Consider the following 16,196-nt stretch of genomic DNA (forward strand, 5'->3'; position numbering starts at 1 on the left):
TCGGTCTCCCTCCGAAAGCAGGACCTTTGTTTTGCAGCTTCAGCACAACAGAGGTCCTGCTTTCGGAGGGAGACCGATAAACAATGGCCCCACAGCTTAACAGGATTGAAATATGATGCTATTCAAAGGGGATGTCAAAAGGATTAATAGCCCATCTCCTCCTAGCTTGGTGCTAAAGCCACGCTCCTGCCTCGAGTTAAATCACGCTTAGCCTGTGTGCTACATTTTAAATCTTCTCCATTAAGTGCAGACCATCACCATCGCAGCGTGGGGCTGGTTCTCCGGGACCCTCTGCACACTAGTACAATGCTCCAGTTGGGTCTTTTTAATGGGGACCAAGCTGAGCACCTGGATAGCAAGCACAGCTCAACACATTGAGTCTACAAATACACATCTGTCCCCTTTCTTGGGACATACTTCTGGACTTGGGTAGAAACGCTCGAGAAAAACAAGTATCTCAGAAAATAAAGAGACACAAATAAGGGGACAATGATGGACTCCACTGAATGCCAAGTGACAAGAGCTGAATCTTGTCACACATCCTGCACATAAACAGACTTATGGGGGGAGAGGGAAAGTCAAGGTAAGGGTGATGGAGCAGGTTGTTTAAACAAAGACAGTCTAAGCTGCTGTGCCAGCGGTGGTCGGGTCCTATGTTCAGGCAGGCACACCCCATGAACGTGCTTTGTGTCCAAGTTCGGGTTAAAATGGACACGACTAAGCAACTGACACTTCACTTCAGGTTAAAATAACCCAAGATGATAAGTTCAGCACCTATGGATTTAAGAGTTTCATTCTCTAACTAGGATACCGAGTGGTGGTTCTCAGCACACAGACGGGACCCAGAGATGATGGCTCTCCGTGTGGTCTGCTGAATGAAGAGCAGTTTATAATCCTGACTTTTAGGCTGAGGACAGTGTGGTCTCCTTGCTTCCTGGTGGAAGGAATGATTCACTCTATCCTTCCCTTGGTATCCCTTTGTGAGGAAAACCGACTGCCTCTCTCACATAGAAAGTGGACTCCCCCCCTTTACTGAGGTGCGAGTGACAAAACTGTAGATATGTAAGGTTTACAAGGTGATGTCTGATAGCATCAGTTTGAAGGGATTACCGCAATCGAGCTAATTCACATGTCCTTCATCTCGTGTAGTTATTTCTTTATGGTGAAGACACTTGAGATAAACTGTCCTAGCAACTTTGGAGTATCCAGTACAGTATTATTAACTCTAGTCAGCACACTATGCATTAGGCCTCCAGAACTTATCTATCTTGTAACTGAGTTTGTGCGCTTTGAGCAGCATCTGTCCACTTCCTCCTGCCCCCAGTCTCTGGTCCCCACCGTTCTAGTCTCTGTGTCTCTAGATTCCATCCCCCTGCATATATAAACGATACCATAAGGTATTTGTCTTCCTCTGTCTGGCTTATTTCATTTAGCATAATGTCCTCCAGTTTCATCCATGTTGTCAGAAATGGCAGGATTCCCTTCTTTTTCAAGATTGAACAATATTCCACTGTATATCATATTTTCTTTATCCGTCAACAGACATTTAGCTATTTTCATATCTTGGCTGTTATGAACAATGCTGGGATGAACTTGAGGGTGCAAATATCTTCTCCAGATAGTGATTTTATTTCCTTCGGATGTATACCCAGAAGTGGGATTGCTGGATCATGCTGCTGCTGCTGCTGCTAATTCGCTTCAGTCGTGTCCGACTCTGTGCGACCCCATGGACTGCAGCCTACCAGGTTCCTCCGTGCGTGGGATTTTCCAGGCAAGAGTACTGGAGTGGGGTGCCATTGCCATCTCCATTGCTAGATCATACGGTACCTCTATTTTTAATTTTTTGAGGAACCCCTATACTGGTTTCCATAGTGGCTGTACCAATTACATTTCCACCAGCAGTGTACAAGTGTTCCCTTTTCTCCACATCCTTGCCAACAATTATCTTTTGACTTTGATAACAGTCGTTCTAACAGGTGTGAGGTGATATCTCACTGAGATTTTGATTTGCATTTCCCCAATTAGTGGTGTTGAGGATCTTTTCATGTTCCCCTTGGCCATTTGTCTTCTTTGGAAAAATGTCTATTCAAGTACTTTGCCCAATTTTTAATAGAATTATTTGATTTTTATTATTGAGTTGTGTGAGTTCTTTATATATTTTGAATATCAACCCCTTATCAGATATACGGTTTGCAAACATTTTCTCCCATTCAATAGGCTGCCTTTTCATTTTGCTGATTGTTTCCTTTGCTGTGTAGGAACCTTTTAGTTTGATGTGGTCCCACTTATTTGTTTGAGTTTTTGTTGCCTGAGCTTTGGGTGTCAAATCTAGACAATCCCTGCCAAGACTGACATCAAGCTTATACCCTGTGTTTTCCTTGGAGTTATTTTATCAGGAGACGGTAGGGAGGTAGATAGTTCTCCTGTCCTATCCAAGTGCCAAAAAAGCTTGAAGAAAACTGTCCTTTGGAGAGGGAGACATGATCATCCTCACTTAGCCTCCCTAATCAACACAGAGCTTTCAGACACCAAAGTCAAAGTCAAGGGTCGTTACTTTGTGATCTAAGCACATATATCTCTCCATTCCCTTTTAAGACCTTTGATAAGATCCAAATTGGTCAAATTGATGTTCATTCCTGAGTAAGGAACTGACGGACAGAGACAAACTGTGGCGGGCCCTACTCCCTACTTGGGGGTCTGGAGCCCTACTCCCTACTTGGGGGTCTGGAGCCCTACTCCCTACTTGGGGGGTCTGGAGCCCTACTCCCTACTTAGGGGGTCTGGAAAAGCACCTTCTTCCCACCTGGCTCATCTCATGGTGGGCCCTCCAGAAACAGAATAAACGATTGGGTGGAAAACAGCAAAACCGCATAAACCCAGAGTTAACCTCTGCTAATACGTGTACTTATTCCTGTACACATGCATCGATAGATGTCTGGAAGAAAGAATACACACACATACTATGTGCATAAATATACTATGTATATATGTATATAATACAGTACTCATAAGCTATATATATATATAATGTGTATATCTACATATGTTTGTATACACTCACATATACATGGGGTCATAGTACATACTTACATATGTATATACATCAGTATATACCTGAATTTATAGATATGTGTATACATAATACATGTATGTGTGTATGCTAAGTCACCTCAGTCATGTCCAACTCTGTGACCCTGTGGTCTGTAGCCCACCAGGCTCCTCTGTCTATAGGATTTTCTAGGCAAGAATACTGGAGTGGGTTGCCATGCCCTCCTCTAGGGGATCTTCCTGACCCAGGGATTGAACCCACATCTCTTACGTTTCCTGCATTGGCATGCGGGTTCTTTACCACGAGTGGCACCCGGGAAGCGCAACATAATACACAGTATATCTTATATGCTTACATAGTATAATATATATCTTATAAACTTACATCTTGCTTGGTGCACTCAGCAACAAATCGTGAGCGTATTTAACAAAATGGCCACATTTCTGAGACACCTAGTGTAAAGTGCAAAATCAGGAGTGTTTCTTTTCCTGAAATTTTGGAAGGACCAAACCTTTCATCAATATCATTAATAGTCAAAAATCTCCAAAGCTCTAAAAAAGTTAAAATTCAGTTAAATATCAGAGCCAGTGCTTGTTCTGTCAGCAGAGTAATCCCTAGTCACGAATAAAAATTATATCTCTGCCTTTAATTGCTACATCATTATCCCTGGACACCTGAGATATATATGTAAATTCAATATTAGCTATTAAAATGTGCATTTGTTTTCAAAATGGCCTTATCCAGCAAATGACTTTGCAAAATTAGGAAGAATAATAATGGATCAGGAGTGAGGAATAATAATCAGGTATCCCGACATCCCTGTAAATCACCGTGCACACCCGGTGTGGGGGGAACATAATTATATAAAAATAAGATGAACCACAGTGTGGCCTCCGGAGTTTGCCATCTTGAATGAATTACAGATATTGGAGTCCTATCTAAGAGAAGTTATTAAGGAGGTTTTATGGCTGGCGTGGGCTTCCCAGGGAGCTCAGTGGTAAAGAACCTGCCTGCAATACAGGAGACGTTCAACCCCTGGGTTGGGAAGATCCCCTGGAGGAGAAAATGGCAACTCACTCCAGTATTCTTGCCTGGATAATCGTATGGACAGAGGAGCCTGGCAGGTTACGGTCCTTGGGGTTGCAAAGAGTAGAACATGACTGACTACGCACGTGTGCATAGCTGGAGTATGACAGGAGTCTAAATAGAAGCGAACTATCCTGCTAAGAAAGGGCTTTGGGTTTGCTTGGGCAGCAGCATTCCTTTCTCATGGTTAGGCTGTGCCCTAACACAGAGTGTGACTTTCCTTTCTTTGAAGGAAAAGAACCAGCAAAGGAGAAGGAGCGTGAAGGGAAACCCTCTAACATCTGCAGGAGCTGCTGCCACCCCGTCAGTCACTGGAACCATGACCGGCTTTGGTGACAATGAGGAGTCTGTTGGGAGTCTTCAACACAAATTCATAAATGGGGGGGTACCCCCTCTTTCCCTGATGTCTACTTCCGCTTCATGGACTCTTTCAGCCCTGGGTTCCCAAGGAGAAACATCAGCTGGCCAGCTGTCTCAGGTTCACTGCCATGTGGGATTGCACCAAGCATATGGTTTTTTCCCCTTTTATTTATTTTTAATCAAAGCATAACTGCTTTACAGTGTTGGGTTGGTTTCTACCAAACATCAACCAGCCATACCTATGTCCCCTCCCTCTTGAACCTAGAGCCTATAATACAGAGTGAAGTAAATTAGGAAGAAAAAAACAAATATCATATACTAACACACATATATAGAATCTAGAAAGATGGTACCGATGAAATTATTTGCAGGGCAACGATGGAGATACAAACATAGAGAACAGACTTATGGACATGGTTGGCGGGGAGGAAGGAGAGGGTGGGACGTACGGAGAGACTAACATGGAAACATACATCACCATATGTAAAAGAGATAGCCAGTGGGAATTTGCTGTATGACTCAGGGAACTCAAACCAGGGGCTCTCTAACAAGTATGTTTCTCTACAACAAGCACTTGCGAAAGGGAAGACAAGGAAAAAACCCAGCAGACCTGAGAGATGCATCATTCATGATGGAGGCTGAAAGTGCCGAGCACTACAGCCTGGGGTTGAACCTTGAAACTGTTCTCATTTACTCCAGGTGGCAGCCAGTTACCTGCAGTAGGAAGTGATGGTGTGCAGGCAGCAGGTTGCTTTGGCCAGAAAGGGAGCTTCCTGCCACCACTGAGCAGGGTCTCCAGCATCCTGCAATCCCGTCCAGCTTTGAAAAGGGACTTTGTCAACAGTTCTTTCCTGGCGGTTCAGACAGTAAAGAATCCCCCTGTGATGTAGGAGACATGGGTTTGATCCCTGGGTCGGGAAGATCCCCTGGAGAAGGGCATGGCAACCCACTCCCATATTCTTGCCTGGTAAATCCCATGGACAGAGGAGCCTGGCAGGCTACAGTCCATGGGGTTGCAAACAGTTGGACACGACTGAGCGACTAACACTTTCACTTTCTTTCACTGAAGGGGAAGCTTTTGCCACCTGCTCGTCTGTTTCCCAGAGAGAAGCCCTGCAGGCACTTTGCCGTCGGTTCACTCAGTTTAATGAGAATAACCCTGTGAAATAGTGTTCTTTCGCTCAGCGACACATGCGCCTGTCTCTGCATGGAGCATTTGTTTTGCACTAGCTGCTCTTAGACTCTGCATCTAAGAGTCTCTCCATGCCCTCTGCCCCAGGACAGGCTGAACGTTGTGAACCAAAGCTCCAGTACATCCCTGCTGAGGTCTAACCAGCTCTGAAGAGGTGGGTTCTTCTGGATTCCCTGCTCCTTGCCATCTGGGGAGGTGGACTTGGATGATGCTCTGGGCTCTGGCTGCTGCGAGGGCCCTGCACCGGTTTCTTTTCCCTCTTGGCCACTTTAGGTTTTCACTGGGAAATTGACTCCTGGTTCTTCCAGTAGGATGGACAGAGTCCTATGGAGCAGTATTCCAGGCAGTGCTCCCTCTGCCGTTTTATCCATCTACTATCTACAACCCCCACCCCTTGAAACACAGGCACTCTGAGGGCTAGTATTTGCTGGGCCAGAAAGTGTTTCCATGCTCTTAACATCCTCCAGGAGCTTTGCCCAAACCTTGCCCAAGAGGTGAGCTCAAGGAGGAGCCTTTACAGTGGAGGGGATGACGAAACTTATTTGCAAAGCAGAAATAGAGACACCTATGTAGAGAACAATACAGATATCAAAGTCGGGAAGAGGAGTGGTGGGATGGATTGGGAGATTGGGATTGGCATATATACACTACTATGTATAAAATAGATAATTAATGAGAACCTACTATGTAGTACAGGGAACTCTACTTAGTGCTTTGTGGTGATCTAAATGGAAAGGAAATCTAAAAGAGGGGATATATGTATATCGAAGAAAAGCTATGACAAACAAAGACAGCATATTAAAAAGCAAAGATAACACTTTGCCAACTAAAGTCCGTACAAAGCTGTGGTTTTTCCAGTAGTCATGTACGGATGTGAGAGTTGGACTATAAAGAAGAATTGATGCTTTCTAACTGTGGTGCTGGTGAAGACTCTTGAGAGTTCCTTGGACTGCAAGATGACCAAACCAATCAATCCGAAAGGAAATCAACTCTGAATATTCATTGGGAGGACTAATGCTGAAGCTGAAACTCCAATACTTCGGCCATCTGATGCAGAGAGCTAACTCACTGGAAAAGACCCTGATGCTGGGAAAGACTGAGGGCAAAAAGAGAAGGGGACAACAAAGGATGAGATGGTTGGATGGCATCATCGATTCAATGGGCATGAGTCTGAGCCAACTCTGGGAGATAGAGGAGAACAGGGAAGTCCGCAGACTGGTGTGCTGCAGTCCATAGCGTCACAAAGAGTCAGACATGACTGAGCAACTGAACAACAGCATATGTATGTGTGTATCTGACTTACTTTGCTGAGCAGCAGAACTAACAGCATTGTAAAGCACCTACACTCCAATAAAAATTAATAAAAGAGAAAGGAGGGGAGGGGCTCCCACTCCCCTGGGATGGGAATCACATGACAGGCCAGGCCCTAAGCAGCCTCCAGTCTCACAAAATCTCATACACATGACTGAGGACAGTCTTACCTATAAACGCTTATTGGCACTTAAAAAAAATGAGATATAACTGACATAGACTTGCTTTTTTTTTTTAAACAAAGTATTATCTTCTCCAAATTTGTCATCTCAGTTGCAAAAGGGAATATGTGCCTGATACATGCTACTCTGTGCAACTGGAATAACAAGTAACCATATCCATGGATGGGGTGACGATGGACACTTGAATGTCTGGTACCCTTGGTGATGCCCCACTGTAGGCAGTCCTGCTGGGTGTCCTTCATTTGCTGAGAGTCCTCTACTGAGATGAAATGGAACAAAAGAATTCCACAGAGCAGCCCTCTCCTGCTGCCACAGGATTTTCTCCTTCCTTATGTTTTATACCTTCTTGGATCATATTCTAACTATTCACTTCCACATTGATTTCTACCACTAGAGGTAGAAAGGCTGGACGACAAGTGTCTTACTTGGTTTCTCTCCTTGATGTGTGCCCAGGGGCACATGCTGCCTGGCAAGTGGTGGGTTCTTTGGGCCTTCATTCTATAGTTCATACCAAGCGCCTGCTCTGTGCCTGGCACTGAGGGGCACAGTGGTGAACAGGACACATGGCCTCTAAAAGAACTTGAGAGTCTGTCTAGTTCAACACTTTCTTTTAATAAATGATGACAAAGGCCCAGGGAGGGAAAGTGCCCTGGGTACCACAGCCAGAACCAGATACAGTCTAGCGCCCTCTCCTGGACTGACCAGCTAGACGGCTGCTTGATGAATGAGCAGTGTGTCTATGAGTTGGTCCATTCAGTGCTAGAGGGCTTCTCAGGTGGTTCAGTGTTAAATAATCTGCCCACCAATGCAAGGAGACACAGGTTCGATCCCTGGGTGGGGAAGATCCGCTGAAGGAGGAAATGGTAACCCACTCCAGTTATTCTTTCTTAGAGAATCCCATGGACAGAGGAGTCTGGTGGGCTACAGTGCATAAGGCCCCAAAGAGTTGGACAAAGCTAAGCACACACACATGCATGCACAGATTTGGTGCCAGAAGCTGGCTATGAAGACCAGCAAAAGCAGAAGGAAGGGAGACATAGCAACAACAAAGGATTTGGAGAGAAGAGATAAGAACGGGGGAAGATCCAGGCCAGGTCAGTGCATGCTAACATCAGTGGCAGGACGTCAAGTCCCTGCCCCCCAGGCAGCAGGGGAGCTGAAGAACTCCAGCACTAGTCTCTGGTAGAGGGCCAGTGCCCAGACTCTGGTCTCCTCATTGAAAATGAAGAGAAAAACTCTTGCCTCTTGAGTTTGCATAATTAAAACTGAAGAGCAGAATTTGCCTTTCAACTTAAGCCCCATGAAAATGCATAGAAAACTCCTAAAATATGACTCATTATTACACAGATAAATCATGTAGGTCCCTTGACTCCTACTTGCGGCTGAGTTTTATGCTGTAAAAAAAAGCAGATACAGCTATTGACTACTTCCACGGTCAAAACTCAGCTTCTTGGCAAGATCCAAAGGCCTCACTGGCTGGAATTTGTCTGCGTCTCCAGACTGCTCTTCCCCCACTTCAATCCTACATCCTGGCCACAGCAAACTCCCCAAAGTTCTTCTCATATGCCGTTTTGTCCTGGCCTCTTTCTTTTGGGCGCTTCCCAGGTGACTCAGTCATAAAGAATCTGCCTGCCAATGCAAGAGACACGGGTTTAATCCCTGGGTCGGGAAGATCCCCTGGAGAAGGAAATGACAACCCACTGCAGTATTCTTGCCTGGGAAATCCCATGGACAGAGAAGCCTGGTGGGCTACAGTGCATGGGGTGCAAAGAGTCAGACACAACTGACTGACCAAACAGCAACCGCTTTTGCCCAGACAGCCTAGAGTACCCTTTTCATCTTCTCCACTTGGCTAATCCAGACTCATCCCTCCCAACTCAGCTCCCATGTCACTTCTTATGGGTATCATTACTATGCCCTAACCCCACACCCAGAGCTGGAGAAGCTATCTACCCTCCTACAGGTCTCTATACTTACCTTCCTTGTAGCACTTACCACACGCCTGTTGCCTCATCTCTTGTCCAGCAATTATGTCCTAGCTCTGTGCCCCTGTTGTCTCCCATGGCCTCACCATATCAGGCACTCAGTAAAGGTTACCTGAACGTGGTCCATGCCTTCCCCAATCCAGCCTCATAAAAGGCTGCAATTTTTTTTTCTTTTACAACATAATTTGTAGTTGCTTTGAAGTATTGTACCACACAAATACCTTTGCAGTATCATACCATGCGAATAACCTTATGAGTTATTTAACTGGCTTAGAAGATTCCCTGGAGAAGGGAAAGGCTTCCCACTCCAGTACTGTGGCCTGGAGAATCCCATGGACTGTACAGTCCATGGGGTCACAGAGAGTCGGACATGACTGAGTGACTTTCACTTCCACTGTTGTTGGACATTTAGATTATTTTCAATATTTTAAGACTCCTATTTTGATACTAAAGGAATTACCATAGCCATCAACTAGCCAACTGAGATTTCCCCTAAAACCCAGCAAATCAAACCTCAGTGAAAATAAAGCAAGGCTACTTAGGATGCTGGTAATCACAGTGTGAGTTGATCAATGTTCCATTTGGAGGACAGCAAGGACTGCCTTATCAGAGCAGCATGACACACACCCCAGATTCGTCTATTGATAGGTCTCTGGGTACGTTTTATCGAACTAGTTCTCTTGGGGGGGAGTTCTGTTCCTGAGTCACGTCTGCCAGGAATTCCACATAAAATGGAAGAAGAAACTCAGCCAGCTGAAGGTACTGGTGGCCTGGTTAATAAGCTCTGCTCCGGTGAAGGCTTCTCCTCCCCACAAACGGAATCCCAGATGGAGCCTAGGCTCAGACACTCACAGGTAAGACAGCAGCCCCAGGCCCTGTAGACCCCAGGACTGAGGGTCTGTTGGGGTTCATTGCCGTTGCATCACAGTCCCAGACCTAGAGGTCTCCATAAAAGCCAAGGCCAGAATCAAGGCCTTTTCTCCCAGCCTTCTGCTGCACCCTGCTATCAGGCAAAGCAGAGACAGACGACCCAGAATTGCTGCTAGGTCGTCTTTGATGGGAAGAAGGTCACGGTGAGGCTGAGTTTGTTACCATCTGGGGGTGGTTCCCATAGTCTATTAAGAGGCAGTAGAAGTTCATTAACATCAAAAGAGCTTAAGAAAAGGTGGGGGACATCCCTGGTGGTCCAGGGGTTAAGAGGCCACACTGCCAATACAGGCAGCACAGGTTTGATCCCTGGTCGAGGAACTAAGATCCCACATGCCATGGGGCACAGCCAAAAGATTAAAAAGAGAATGAAAAGATGGAATAAAGAGATCATTCTTCTTTGTCCATGAAGGAAGCTCCCAGATTGGGGGAGGGGAGAGAAAGGGTTGCCTAGAGTCTTTCCTCTAGGCATGGCAATGGCAATGGCACCCCACTCCAGTACTCTTGCCTGGAAAATCCCATGGACGGAGGAGCCTGGTGGGTTGCTCTCTATGGGGTTGCACAGAGTTGGACACGACTGAAGCAACACAGCAGCAGCAGCAGCAGTCTTTCCTAGCGACGTGGGATGGTGTCAGTTCTACGAAAGTGGTCAGACTGAGGTGGGTATGCTGGAAATTCTGATGAGGCCTCTAAGGGGGGCAAGGAGTACAGTTCTGTTACTTACTAACATCCGGGCCTTGGGGTATTTTGGTCTTAGTTTCTCCACCCATAATCTATAAGATGGGAATCATACCTACCTCATGGACTTAAGAGAACAGAATACACACAGGTGCACACACAGAGCACACCTGTAACTCATCAATGATGATTCCCAACTTCAGCTTCTTTAAAGGGAGAAACAACGACCTCTTCTGGAATTTTGTGCTTCTTTCTTTCTACCACCATCTATAGCTGTCTTGACCACATCTAATCGAACTGCAATTATTTATTTATTTGGCTGTGCAACATGTGGGATCTTAGTTCCCCGACCAAGGGTTGAACCTGTGCCCCTGCAGTGTAAGAGCAGTGTCTTAACCACTGGACTGCCAGGGAAGTCCCTGAACAGCATTTTTAAAAAGCAATTTACTCCTGAGTCTTTACCTTAGTTTCATTGAATATGTGTACAACAGGCATAAACAGGTTTTGCAATAACCACAAATGGCTCCTAGCAAGCAAAGGACTTGGCTGCTGGGAGACAAGGGGCCCCAGCAGGGTGGTCAAGGAACTGCTGGCCATGCAGAGGCTCCGTACCTCAGTGGAAAGCAGTCAGTTGCTCTGCCCACGCACCCTTGCCCTGAGCACATGGGTGTGCCCTGGCCTGACTTCCAGCTGCCCCTGTCTTCAGTTCTCTGCCTGAGGACCTCCTCTCCCTGCTGGAGCTCACTTTGCCACTTGCACAGCAGGTGCCATAGAACAATGGAAATTCTGACAGCAAGGACAGATGAGAGCTGGTGTATAAAGACCCCAGCCCCCTCACCTGTAGGGCTGGATAACCCTGAGGCATGTTCTGCATGGGCTCCCGATGTTTCTCCAGCAGGATCAAATTCCTGTCTCCCACAGTAGTACCTGGCTTAGAAGCGCACCCTTGCTTGCATCGCTGCCTCCCCTTTCATGTCTCATTTTCCTGAAGCCCTTCTGGTGTCCTCCCACCTCTCAGATAAACTATTTTTTCCTGAGTCCTAGGCTCAATTTGCTTTTGCAAAAACCCAAACTATAACAGTCTCAGATGTGAGCCTTGCTCTGGGAATGGAACAAACAGGGCAATGTGGTGCTTCAGTTATATGAAGGTCGCCATATACACAACCCTGTCTGTGGGGGGCTGAATAATAGCCCCCAGTGATGTCCTGATGCTAATCCCCAGAACCTGTGTATATGTCACTTTGCATGGTAAAAGAGACACTGCAGATGTGACTAAGTTAAGGATCTGGAGATGGAGAGATGATTCTGGCTGATCCAGCTGGGCCTGATCCAGTAATGAGAGTCTTAGAGAGGCAGGAGGGAGTGAAGTGGGAAGCAGGCCATGTGACAACAGAAGCTATGGGAAGCACAATCAGAAAAAGAAGATGCTGGCTTTGAGGATGGAGGGAGGCACCACGAGCCAGGGAATGCAGGCAACCTCTAGGAGCTAGAAAAGGTAAGGAAATGGGTTCTCTCCTGGAGCCTCTAGAAGGAATCAGCTGTTGATACCATGAGTTTGGGCCCCTCAGACTCATTCCAGACTTCCAACCTCCAGAACTATAACAGAATAAATATGTGTTGTTTTTTTAAAGCTGCTTTGTTGATGGTAATTTGATACAGTAGCAAAAAGAAACTAAAGCTTACCATCCAGTCCTTGCATTACCTTATAGTGGATACAATTTATCCCCATTTTACAGATGGGAAAACTGGAGCTTGCTCACCTGTGGAACAGCTTGGCCTCAAGGCAGAAGAGCTGGTAAGTGGCAGAGCTGGGATCAAGCTAGTGTGTCTAACCTGGACCATCAAGTTCCCTCCACCCATGATTACAACACTGATTCCAGGAGACCCACTTGCAAAGCCAGCCTCTTAAGGTTGGGCTTCCTGGTTCTACTGTGTCCACTAAAAGGCTCAACAACAAAGAAACATGCCAAGGCTTGCAAAGATGATAGGAAAAGCTCCTGGGAGCTTATATGAGGCCAAACCCTACCTCAATACTCAAGTTATAACCTGCTTAGATGAGGCTCAGGACAGGTTCACTCATTCTATTTTGGACTGAAATGGGATAGTCAGGTGCTGAACAGAATACAATTCTAATCATATTTCAAAAGAAATATAAATACTCCAGTGGGGACTTCCCTGGTGGTCCAATGGTTGAGAATCTGTCTGCCAATGCAGGGAACACAAGTTCAATCCTCGGTCTGGGAAGATCCCACATGCTACAAGGCAACGAAGCCTATGCACCGCAACTACTGAGCCCATGCTCTGCAACAAGAGAAGCCCCTGACTGCTGCAATAGAGAAAGTCTGCACAGCAATGAAGACCCAGCACAGCCAATAAACAAATGCTCCAATGGGTAAGAAAAATGGAATTGCTGCTCAAATATTACTCAATGATAGTATGTATTTCATTGAGCTCCTGCTCTGTGCCAGGTATGTGCTAGATGCTGGGGAAATCCAAAGAATTATAAAGAACTGCCTTAGTGGTGTAGAAGACGCAGGGCAGGAGGCAGCACACACACACACACACACACACACACACATAAATAACTGGCATACAACAGGACAGGCCCTGTATTTCTAAGTCAGCCTGGGGATCTGTTCCTGAGGACCTACTGTGTGCAAGACAATGAGTTGGAGCTGGGAGAAGATAAACCATCCCTGCTATGAAGTAGCTAACAGGCTTGGTGAGGTTAACAAATAGGTAATGAACACATATTACTCATTCTTCACACATTTATTTGACAAATAATTGCTGAGTGCTTCCTACATGTCAACACTGTGCCAGGGATGCTAGAGTGATGGAAATGTACTAGAAACAGTGGAGGCTGAAAGGAGAGGATGGTTGGTGCTCCTTGGAGGGTCAAAGGGAGCCTGATGGTAAGATGAGTTGCAGTCCAACAGCTGAGAAGTATCCCCAGGATGCAGAATGGGTGAGAAATCTTAGCTTCACATCTATGCTTTACTATCCCATTACAGTAATCTAATTGGTGTGTTTGACCTATGCATCTTCTCTGGGGGAGGCCACAAGTGTCCAGTAGCAGTGACAGGGTTTTAACTGTGGTCTTTACTGTATCTCTGCACATGTGGAGTGACTCAATGCCCAGGCAATTGAGCTCAGCCTGTTTTTCTCAGGTTCATTCCCACCACTGAGACACTGTCTGTTTCCAGTTCCCGGGGAGGTGCTAGGGGTCAGAGCCTATACGGCTTTCAGCTCACATTTTCCCTCCCATCATGCATTCCGCAGGCTCTTGCTCTCATATCTGATAGGAAACTTGCAGGATGTCAGATGTGACAAACAGGGTTTTAAAACAGCCAAGGGAAATATAAACAAAGAGATCTGCTTTTCAGATTCTGGTATGAACAGTTCTGGAAAAAGAAATGGAGAGAGGATTTTAATGGACTTAAAGAAACCAGTTCAAATGAGAGAGACCAGGTGCTGTTGGTGGAGCTGCTGATACTCTGTATGCATCTTATCTTTTATGATAAAAACAAGCGCGACATACACCCTGTGTTGAGTTGTCTGCATTTTGAGATCTCCTGGGTCTCGAATATCATAAGCATTAACATAGCCAAACACATTCGGGGTGAGTGAGGAATTTATAGTTTCAGGGTTAGGGAATTGTACATTCCTTAAGGACTTCCCTGGTGGCTTAGAGGGTAAAGCATCTGCCTGCAATGCAGGAGACCCGGGTTCAATCCCTGGGTCGGGAAGATCCCCTGGAGAAGGAAATGGCAACCCACTCCAGAATTCTTCCTTGGAAAATCCCATGGACAGAGGAGCCTGGTAGGCTACAGTCCATTGGGCTGCAAAGAGTCGGACACGAGTGAGTGACTTCACTTTAACTTTCACTTAAAAAAAAAAAATCTTCTTTTAAAAAATGAATTTTTTTTTCCCACTAAATGTATATAAGGACTTCCATGGTGGTCCAGGGGTTAAGACTTTGCCTTCCAATGCAGGGGTATGGATTCAACCCCTGGTCAGGGAGCTAAAATCTCACATGCCTCGAGGCCAAAAAAATCCAAACATAAAACAGAAACTGTATTGTGACAAACTCAAAAAGACTTTAAAAATGGTCCCCATAAAAAAATCTTAAAAACAATTAATATATATATAACAACAAAATGTGGTATATACACACAAAGAAATATCATTCAGCCTTAAAAAGGCAGGGAATTCTGACACATGTGACACCATGAATGAATCTTAAAGACGTTATGCTAGGTGCAGTCAGTCACAAAAGGACAGATGTTGTATGGATCCACTTACGCGAAGGACTTAGAGTAGTCAATATTCACAGTGACGGAAAGCAGAATAGTGATTACGGGGGGTTGAGGGAAGAGAGGAGTGAAGACAGTGTTTAACGGGGACAGAGTTTAAGGTTGAGAAGAAAATGTTCTGGAGATGGGCAGTGGTTGATGGCTGCCTAACAATGTGAAGGTATGTACTTAATGCCACTGAACTGTACAGATAAGAATGGTTAGAATGGTAAATGTTATGTTACAGTTATTTTTCCACTATAAATAAAAATGTAAGAACTGCAAATGCCACTTTTGAGCTGAAATAGAATCAGTAGGATTTGGGAGCTGAAGGGGATTGTAGTCATGAGTTGATCAGTTTGGACTTTCCAGATGTCAGTGTGAGGTTGCAATGAATCAGCCAGGGGTAACCCAGTCATTCCAGTTCTAGATACATACCCAGGAGAAATGAAAGCATAATTTCACAAAAGACTACTTGTATACAAATATCCACAGCAGCTTTATTCAAAATAGCCCCAAACTGGAGCCCATCCAAATGTCCATCAGTAGGAGAATGGATAAACCGATCGCAGTGTATCTGTACAATTTACTCTTCTCCAGTTCTAAAATGAATGAACTGTTGAAACACACAACTTGGATGAATCTCAAAATATTTTGCTAAGTGAAAGCAGCCAGATATAAAAGTATGCATACTGTGGGATCCATTTATATGAAATTCTAGATTAGGCAAAACTCATTTATATGGATAGAACTGAGAACAGGAGTTGCCTGGAGGGAGGGCAATCTGGGGTAAGGGCCCAAAGAGATTTTCTAGGATGATGGAAATATTTGGTATCTCAATAGGGGTGTGAGTGGCCTGAATGTAATTCATTTGAGCATTTGTCAAAACTCCTCAAACTGTATACCTGAGATCTATGCATTTTGCTGTGAGAACAAATAATTTCACAATTTGTATAGAAATACAAAAAAATCTCGAATAGCCAAAGCTATCTTGAGAAAGAAGAATGGAACTGGAGGAATCAACCTGCCTGACTTCAGGCTCTACTACAAAGCCACAGTCATCAAGACAGTATGGTACTGGCACAAAGACAGAAATATAGATCAATGGAACAAAATAGAAAGCCCAGAGAT

Source organism: Bison bison, unplaced genomic scaffold (assembly GCF_000754665.1).
Source record: "Bison bison bison isolate TAMUID 2011002044 unplaced genomic scaffold, Bison_UMD1.0 scf7180017864289, whole genome shotgun sequence".
In the NCBI taxonomy this organism is placed as follows: Eukaryota; Metazoa; Chordata; class Mammalia; order Artiodactyla; family Bovidae; genus Bison; species Bison bison.